Source organism: Xenopus laevis, chromosome 7L (assembly GCF_017654675.1).
Source record: "Xenopus laevis strain J_2021 chromosome 7L, Xenopus_laevis_v10.1, whole genome shotgun sequence".
In the NCBI taxonomy this organism is placed as follows: Eukaryota; Metazoa; Chordata; class Amphibia; order Anura; family Pipidae; genus Xenopus; species Xenopus laevis.
In genome coordinates, this window is record NC_054383.1 from 64001587 (window position 1) to 64011799 (window position 10213).

A 10213-nucleotide genomic window follows, 5' to 3' on the forward strand; every position below is an offset into this window, starting at 1 on the left:
CCCTATGAATCACTATTCCTAGGTATTTGAAAGTAGTTACCCACTGTAGCTGAGGGCCATGTTGGGGGTCCCTTTTGGTTTCAGAGTCTATGGGAAAGACCTGGGTTTCCCCCAGTTTACTTTGAGGCCCGATAGATTCCCAAAGGTGGAGACCTCCTCTAAAAGCGCTGATATTGACTCCCTTGGATCTGATAAATAGACCAGCATGTCATCCGCGTACATTGAGACCTTTTCCTCCAACCTCTGCATCTTAAGACCCACAATGTTCATATTGGCTCGTACTGGGATGGCTACTGGCTCTATGGCCAGGGCAAAGAGGTAGGGGGATAGTGGGCACCCCTGCCTAGTTCCCCTCTGTAGTGGGAATTCCCTCGATAGTACTGTATTTACCAGGAGCCTGGCCCTAGGTGCAGAGTACATTGCTTTGACCCAGTCCAAATCGCTCCAGAGTTGCCCACAAATAAGACCACTCCACTGTATTGAAGGCCTTTTCTGTGTCTAGGGACACCACTACCCTCTCTCCCCCATTTTGGTGCGTGGCCCAATTGTTCGTAAACAGGCACCTAACATTGATATCTGTGGCTCTTTGGGGCATAAATCCTGTTTGGTCTGGATGTATTATGTTATCTATTACCAGCTTTAATCTGTTTGCCAACACTTAAGCCAGCACTTTAATATCAGCGTTAAGGAGAGCGATGGGTCTATACGACTCACACCTTTCAGGGGCTTTCCCTTCTTTCAGTATTAAAGTAATGGTGGCCAGTCCACAACTGTCATGCAACTGAGTCCCTTGCAAGATAGAAGTAAAGAGGGAGCAAAGTTTAGGCTCCACCGTGTTTATGTGGGCTTTATACCATTCCACTGGAAGTCCGTCAGGTCCGGGGGCCTTACCATTGGGAAATGAGTTTATAGCCCCATTGACTTCCTCAAGGGTAATCTGTACATTAAGCTTCTCAGCTTCATCATGGTGGAGTCTAGGTATAGGGACACCATCTAAATAGTGGCCTACCTCTTCCACTGAGGCAGTAAGCTTCGAACCATATAAGTTAGTATAGAACTCGACAAACTCCGACAAGATGGCTTGTTGTTCTCTAACTTCCTGCCCATCCCTTGTATGAATTAAGGGTATGTGAGTTAGTTGGGTTGGTTCCCTAGCTAACATTGCCAGTAGCCTGCCACATTTGTCCCCCTTGTCATACCAGGAGGAGACCCTGTGCAACTCCCATTGGGTATATTTTTCTACGTATGCCAGATTGAGCTCTCTCTGGGCTGTCGCCAGGGCCTCCGCCTGCTGTTTCTGTGGGAGGTCCACATAGTCTAATTCAGCTCTCTCCATCTTATTACGAGAATTGGCCAGCTTATGGTCCAGGGTTATCCTTGCTGCTTTAATGAGGGAGATATAGGTACCCCTAGCATATGCTTTGCTTGCATCCCAGACTATCTGATCTTGGGCCGTTCCAGTGTTAGTCTCCCAGTACAATTTATATTGGGCAGTAAAAGCATCCTTTACCTGTTCATGATGGATCCACTTTGGAGGTAGTCTCCATTGACAGGTAATCAACTTATTTTTAATGCTAAACACCCGAGATCTGCCTAAATTAGGCTTTAGTCTAATGCCACAGAGGACTGCTTCTAATCAGACACAGAGCGGAATATATAACTAGATATAAAGCTGGCCGAAAATTAAGGTATGGGAATCCTTGATGTTAAGCCCAATGGGTAGGATACAGCTCATAAAGATGATCCTTCTCCCTAAACTGCTTTATATCCTTCTCCAAGCTCCGATTTGGATTAATAAGTCCTTCTTTGCCAAAATTGACTCTAGCTTCCGTAGGCTGATTTGGGTGGGCACTCGCCCTCGATTGAGTTTAAGCACACTTACTAGGGGCAAGTTCCACGGTGGGGTTTCCTTCCCAAGTGTCTTCCTGTACTACTTGGCAGCACAGCTGAGTCACCTAGTGGTATGGGTGGGAGAATCTTTCCATCAGACTCTCTATCACCTACATAGGCTAATAATAGGTGGCCCCTTCCCCCCATTTCAGTGGCTTCTCATTAAAAAACCGCGGCCCCTGCAATACCCAAATCAAGTGTTGAGTTTCATGCGCACAATTTGGGGGAAGGCTTCTCAACTTGCCATGATCGATAAACTTCTTCCCCAGACACCACTCTGGGAAAACTTTTGGTTTCCGGGCGTGGCTAGACTGGGCAAGAATCCTATTTGGGCGAGGTGCGGGATCCTTACCATAGGGGAGGTTTGGCACGAAGGGGAGTTGGTCCCGTTTGCTAAGCTGCAGGAAGACTTTCGCTTACCTTCGCACCAATGGTTAAGATACACTCAACTGCAACAGAGCCTGTCCTATCAGAACAGACAGCAACCTATTCAGTTAGCTCATTATAGCTGGGTGGACTGCCTTTCACAGGGCTCCACAAAGGGCATTATCTCGAAGATTTATTCGGGACTGCACACTGTGCATTTTAATAAACCTCTACTATCCCTGAAGGCTAAATGGGAGTGTGAAGTTGGGGTGCTTGAAGATGAGGAGTGGGATGAGTTGGTGGCCTCTCCTCTTACGGTTTCCGTCAACTATAGAGATAGAATGATACAATTATACCTAATACATAGGGCATACTACTATCCAGCTAAATTGCACCGAATCTTTCCTGACTCATCCTCGGAATGCCCCAGGTGCCAGGTTTCGGATGCCTCTCTCACCCATATGATATGGGACTGTCCGGTTCTTGCTAAGTACTGGTCTGAGATCCTTGATTCTCTTGATGCAATTATGGAAACCAGTATCCCACGTTCAGTGAAAACCTGCTTCTTTGGCATAGGCCTTAATGATACCTTTACTTTCTTGCAAGCACTGTTTGTGAAAGAATGTTTGTTCTTGGCTAGGAAGCTCATCACGAGGAAGTGGAAAGATGCCCTTCCTCCTTCCTCAGTGCACTGGAGGCAGGAGGTTAAATCTCTATGCAGTTTAGAGGCCTTGATTTATAAAAAAAGGGGTAGCTCTAAGAAGTTTGATAAGATCTGGGTTCAATGGCTGGATTGGGTACATGACTAGTGGATTTTACTGATATGCATTCCATGTACTTGCTGTGATGCCATGTTTACTGTGAGGATTCGCTGATACCTCTGAATGTGCCTTTGTACAAGACTTTTATTTTCTATGTGTAACCAAATGTGACAATGTGTTCTCTTGCATTGTATGTCTTATATATTGAGTTCAATAAACCACACCTGAATTCAAAAAAAGATATAAAGCTGGCCATAGACGCAAAGATAACATCATATACATAGTAACATAGTAAGTTAGGTTGAAAAAAAGACACGTTCAACCTTTTAATCAAGATTGAAATGAAAATTGGTACGATGTGTGACGGTGTGTGGAGTGTCCTGTCATTTTTCATACCATGGCGATAGGTTATTCAGTTGATCAGACAGGTTAAAACGTTTATATTGTCTACCGATAAGATCTCTGCCTGTATCACTGGGAGACTGTCACTACTATTTGTCCGACATGACTTTCGCACGATTGCTCACTTAATGGCCTGAGCATTGTGTAATTTGTTCTCTTTATAACCTTATTTTAATCGAAATGGTTAGTTGCAGGCCGTAAGATTGGCACAGGCGATCATTTATCCAACATAGGCTAATCTGCATGTCTATTGCCTTTCTAAATGTGCAAGGTTGTTCACCTGCCAAACCTTTTTTTATTTATTTATTTTTTAATTCAGTTGTTTTCAGATTGTTCACCAGAAATAGACTTTTTTCTTTACATTATTTAATTTCTACGTTTAACTAAAAGGAACAGTTACACCAAAAAAATTAATAATTAATTAATATAATGTAATGTTGCCCTGCACTGGTAAAACTGGTGTTTGCTTTAGAAACACAACTATAGTTTATATGACCAATATGCTGTGTAGTCATGAGGGAAGCCATTCAAGCACAGTAGAGACAATAGATAACATATGTTCTGAAGAATCCCATTTTATACTACAGGGCGTATCTGTTATCTGCTGTGTATCCTGTGCCTTTTCTCTTTTCCAGCTTGAATGACTGCCCCCATGGCTACACAGTAGCTTGTTTTTCCCTCACGTCCCTTGGCAGCACTTATTACAGAGAGAGCTCCTCCTTAGGGTAGGAAAACACCTCCCAGCATAAAAAAAAAAAAAAACCCTCCCATACCTCCATATTAAGGCCCCCTCATCAAGATATCCTTCAGTGTTTTTCCTACCGGATGAGGATACATTGTTCAGCAAGGTAAGAGGTTTACTGCAGGAATAATAATTCTGGGAAAGATCTACGGGCGCCTTTCAGATGACTGTGCCCCCGTCATAAGACAGAATGTGGAATTGGGTGCTTTTGAAATGACTGTGCCCCCGGGAAGGAAAGCTGGCTTTAAGTTTAGGGAGCTGCTGAGATGACTGGCCTCCTGCTTGTGCACATAATGGCCATGGGTTGCTCTGGCATGGAGGCAAAGTGGCGGATGTCACTTCCAGGTTCTTCAGTGTCTATTTACAGCATCCATATCCATAGTGGAGACGGATTGCTGCCTCTTGGTGTATGCACTGCTGTCCAGGTCCCCAAACACTGCATACTCGCTGCACAACTACATCTGCTGACAAAAATGTGTGGAAATGTATATTACCTTAGGGGAACAGGAACAAATTAAGGTTCCAGTTTTGCTTGTGTCTTTCAGTATGGCTGACACTGCACCTGAAAAAGTGTAAGTTAAGGGCAGGAATCTTCTCCAAACTCTAGTATAGATCTTATTGTTTCCTGCTGTGAACCATAACCAAAATAATGTCAGTTGATAACCCCTGTTGAGTTAGCGACTGCCATTCAGGATCCACGCTGACAGAGCTAGTCTACTGGTGTGCGAATGGTGCACTGGCCCCTGGTGAAGCAGAGTCTTACTGGACCCAAGAATAGTGGATCATCCTCCGCCAACAGGAGAGAAAACCAAGCGCTCCTGGGCCAGTATGTAACCATCAAAATGACTTTGGTTTTGTCCAGCTTGATCTTCCTCAGTACTCTGGTTATCATTGGAAGCGGAGGAAATATGTAATTCAGACTGCCTTTCCAGCATTGCAGCATGGCATCTACCGCTGCTGGTCTGTCCTGAAGAGATAAGGAATAAAATCTGTTCAGTCTGGCATTTTCTCTTGTAGTCATGAGATCTGTAGTTGGAAGACCCCACTGATGAGTCAGAATTTGAAACAGACTGACTGAGAGACGATTCCCCAGGCACAACTGGCCTGCAGCTCAGAAAATCTGCCCTGACGTTGTCTGAGCCCTTTATATAGCCTGCAGCATCTGCAGATGCATTTCTGCCCAACACAGAATTTTCAGTCAGCTCTAGTAAACTCTGGCTGTGAGTCCCTCTGTGTCTGTTCAGATGCACCACAACTGTGGTGTTGTCTATTCTGACTTTTACTGCCTGGCATCTGGTCAGATGTGCTGTTGCTTTGAGTGCTCTCCAAACAGCCAGGAGCTCCCGGTGATTGGAGGAGAGAGACGCCTCATGCCTTGCCAGACACTTTACTCCAGAGTTGCTCCCCACTCTTGCCTGTTGGATTGGTGCTGAGAATGAGCCATGGCTGTATGAACCATGGAACTCCTTTGGACAAGTTTGGGCCTTTCCACCAACTGAGTGAGTATCTTACATGAGGAGATAGCATCATGGGATTGTCCAAAATGCTCTCTGCGCCATCCCAGCTTCACAATATTGCTCTCTGAAGATTGTGTGCAGTCTGGCCCACGGCACAGATTCTATAGTCCCCGTCATTGCTCCCAAGGTTGACATGGCCTGCCTGATCCAGAATACCCTTCGCTGAGAGAGAATAGACAGGGAACTGAATAGGCTGGGAACTCTTGTGCAAAGAAATCAAGGTCCTGGGTGAGAGGCCTGTACCCTTCCCTGATAATACACAGAACCCGAAGATCGCTGGTGAACCTTGTCCATTTGTGAAAAAAAAAACGAAGTCTTCCTGCTACTGGTCTGAATAAGTTAGCGTCAGAACTGATCTGTTTTATGAGATTCTTCTGACCTGTTTCTCTTTGTCTGAGGTCTACCTGGTCTGCCACAGATGGAATGAAAAAATGTGTTCTTCCTTCTCTATGTCCTTTGGACTGGTTTGACAGACAAAAAAAAATTCCTCTGGGGAAAAAAAATGTCTGTCCTGAAGCAATTACTTCTTTGCCTCTCCTAGCTTAGAAACCAGAACTTCCAACTCTTTACCAAAAAGAAAAGTACCCTCAAAAGACATGGCACTGCAAACCCACAGCTAAGGGTGTGCAGTAAAGAAACTCAGCTGCCTGGCCCCCCTTACTAGGAATCCTGCTGGACCCCTAATACTTACCTAGTCTTCGGAGGACAGGAAACCATCTCACAGTGATTTATTTAGTGACTTGCTTAAAATGTCAAAAGCAATACGTAGGTTGCATAAACAGGACGTTAAAAGAAAGAATAAGGGTACAACTCAGTCAAATTAAAAATCCATAAGCAGTTGAAAAAAGCAACATAACTAGACATTTTTCACAATGTAATGTAACAACTTTTTTCTCAGGGATTGAAAGAGTGAGGCTATGTATGAGAGGAGGGAATTAATAGGCCATTTAGCGAAAAGGGAGGTTCATTGGATTTTTTATTTAAATACTCGTTTACCACTTGGTCTTAACTATGAATTTGATGTAACGTTTTTTTTAATGAAAATCGAGTCTTCAGGAGTCTATAATTGCAAATACAGATTAATTGGAGCATTAATCCTGTTTAATATGTTTTTATGGTACTTACCTTTGTGCAATATTCTAAATAGGTTTCACAAATATATGTTTTTTATGAATTTTCTATAATTATAGTTGTTAACTATGCTGGATATAGGCAGACCAAACAATAGAACCCTAACAATATATTTTTATAAACCTACTCTGACAACTGAGTATGATGTGGCTATGTTTAATTCTGTGGTTATGCTATTGATGCCATGTAGAATAAACCACACCGCATCTATCTTGTATTGGTCTGTCTACAACTTTCAAAGATGAACTTGCCTGTGTGGGAAATTATCTTGCTGATCTTGTCATCAAGATCAATCTCAGACTTGGTGAACTTCAGTTTGAAATAGCTGGAGGTTATCAATCTTCCTGACTCCTACCTAAAGCTCTTGTTTTGCCAAGGTCTCCCTTTGCTCCATATCTGGACCTTTAGAAGCTGAACCTATGAAACCATCAAGTAAGCTCCCAGAAAAGGGAAACTTACCCTAAACTTCTTGTGATTTTCCTTTCCTGGCCACTATCTATCTCAGCTACATATGGGTTAACGCCTCCCCCATGCTCTGTACAGAAGGACCCTATTAAAGCTTTTAAATAGTTAAGTCGCCCAAAGAAAGCCATCCAGTAAGAAGCTGTCTCTTTACATCCTACTGTTCTAGGGAGGGATACAACTTGCTGTCATTGATAGTGGCCAGGAAAGGAAAATCAAAAAGTATGAGTTAATTTTCCTTTTTAACCCCTGCCATACAATGTTAGCTACATATGAGAAGTACCCAAGCTGGTCAAAGCTTAATGTGAAATGAAGGTATGAGGAAAGGACCACAATGCAGCTCTGCACATCATCTCCAAGAAGTGCCCATTTGCATTGCCCTAGATGCTGCAATGCCCCTAGCAAAGTGTGCACTCACTTTTAAGTTTACATTCCATAACATATGTCTCCAAGATGATTATAGTTAACCACCTTGCCAGAGTACTTTTTGAACAGCTTCTCCTATTCTCTTTCCAGTTGGCACTACAAACAATTCTGCTTTTCCTGGTGGCCTGAACATAAACCCCAAAGACATCTAAGTCCAGACAAAGCAATCTGGTATCCTCCTCTGAAGGCAGATTCTGAATGATGGAGGGAAAACTTATCTCCTCTTCTGCATGGAAGGATGACAGGACTTTTTAGAAATCCCTTACAAATCTGATGACCACCCTATCCTGGAATAAAACTAGACTTCAATGATCACAAATCAAGACCTGGAGGTCATCAACTTTAACCAATGTGATGGACACCAGGAACAGGGTTAAATTCCACAAGGAAATATTTTTCATGGGCTCAAATGGATTATCGGTCAGGACATCAAGTCCCATTGGGACACAATTTTCTCTTTGAATGAACCAACCTTTTTGTTGGATGGATCGCCCACCTACATGCCGTTATGGCTGAGGTAGGTGTAGCCTTTACCATCAATGCTCTTGGATGTTCTGCAGCCCAGACTGCAGAAACCCAATGACCTAAACCACTGTAACCTCATGCTCCTGAATTAAATTTTTCAGGCCAGGTATTTCTCCCACACCTTCCAGTACATCTTATTTGTGGAACTCTTTCTGGAACACAAAAGGAATTGGACAACCCCCCAATTGGACAACCCCCCAATTTTAAGGCTCCTTCACTCAATCTTCAAGCCACCCACTCCAGCTTGATTGAGTCTGGTTGTAGTAGAGAACCCTGGTGTAGAAGATTCTTTAGACATGGAAGTTTTCAAGGAGAACAAATTGACAACCTCTATAGGGTTGTTAACCCTGGATGCCTGGACCAGAAGGGCACTACACATATTATGTTGTCGCTGTCTCTGATGCTTTAATTCAGAACTTCCTTAAGATGGCCATAGTCGCAAAGATAAATTCGTATGAATTTTTGTTCTTTATGATTTTCGTACCGTGTGTGGATTATCTAGACATTTTTCGTGCCATGGGGACTGGTTGTTTATTCGATTGCAATGTAATTCTCCTACCGCACACCTGTAGTTCACCAATCCTGCAGTTGGTGGTGCGTTCCGTTGACCCGGCCGGGTCCCTTATCAACCAATGTGTATAAGGAACGGATCCGCACACACGCTGATTAATGTAGTCGGGGAATATCCCCTATTATTCAGCCACCAAACATCATTTTTGGTGGCTGAATAAAAGGGGATATTCCCCAACTGCATTAATCAGCGTGTGTGCGGATCCGTTTCTTATACACATTGTTTAGTCGATTGGACAGGTTAGAAGATTGCTAACGATAATCTTTTGATATCAATGGTTGATTGTTGATCTGATTAGTGGTAGGTCAGAAGATTGCAGAGAATGAGAATTCGTTGGACATAAGGCTATATCTGCATCTCTATGGCCAGCTTTACAATAAGATGTTGATTCAGACTTTTAGATTCAAGTTGGGTATCCACTTACCTGAAGGCTTCTTTCTCAGAAAGGAGATCAAATACACCCCCTACAGTAGCTCATCTGCACTAACTGGAGCAAAAATGATCTGCTCTAACATACACTGAAGACACTAGGCTGCAGACTTTTCTTTTACTAGAGGGACTGAAGATTAAACAAAGACTGGATCTGGAGCACCTGCTTTGAATTCTAGTCTTTATCCTGCTCTTATAAATTCTAGAACCCATTGGTCTGTGATGAATTCTGCCCAGAAATCATGAAAGTTCTTTAATTTGCCTCCTTTCCAGGATCTCTGGACCTGTGCAGCTTCAGAATTGTTTAATGAGTAAAAACAAACCTTCCCCCTACCTTGCTTGAAGAATGCCAACTGCCCCCCTATCCGATGGGATTGTTTGGAAGTTTATGCTTTGTTCCGAAAGGAACAACTCTAGCTTATGTTTCTTCTTGCTCTTGAGGATGGCTTCCCTATGTTTGACTGTTTAAAAGAATATCTCCTTTTGGTTGACTGAAGCAAAAACTGACTTTTACCCCAAGCTGTTTTAAAAATAATTTACTCTAATTTCTTACCAAATAAGATCCTTGCATCCTTCATGGCCAATGTATCATAGGAAATGCTGGACACTTGGTGAGATGCACACGAAGAGTTACGTGCACATCCAGGCCCTTCACTAAGCTTTCCACACAGTGCACAGACCATAGGAAGTCGGCCCTTCCACAATATACTCTGAAACTAAAAGACAGGTACCGGCATTCTGGCCGATTTCAAGCAGGGGACAAGCCCCGTACGTGTTTATTTGTCATCACGACAAACAACGACAAATAAACACGTAAGGGGCTTGTTTCACTTGGTGAGATGCACCACTGTGGCATCCGCTGCTGAACTTGTTGCCCTCAACTGCCAGTCCCCCCCCCTGTACCTACTTCTGCCCTCGCTGTGAAGGAGAACTATTAACATATTACTGCAAGGAAAAAACTTTTGAAAAAAATCCCTGATTCCTTGGCTGC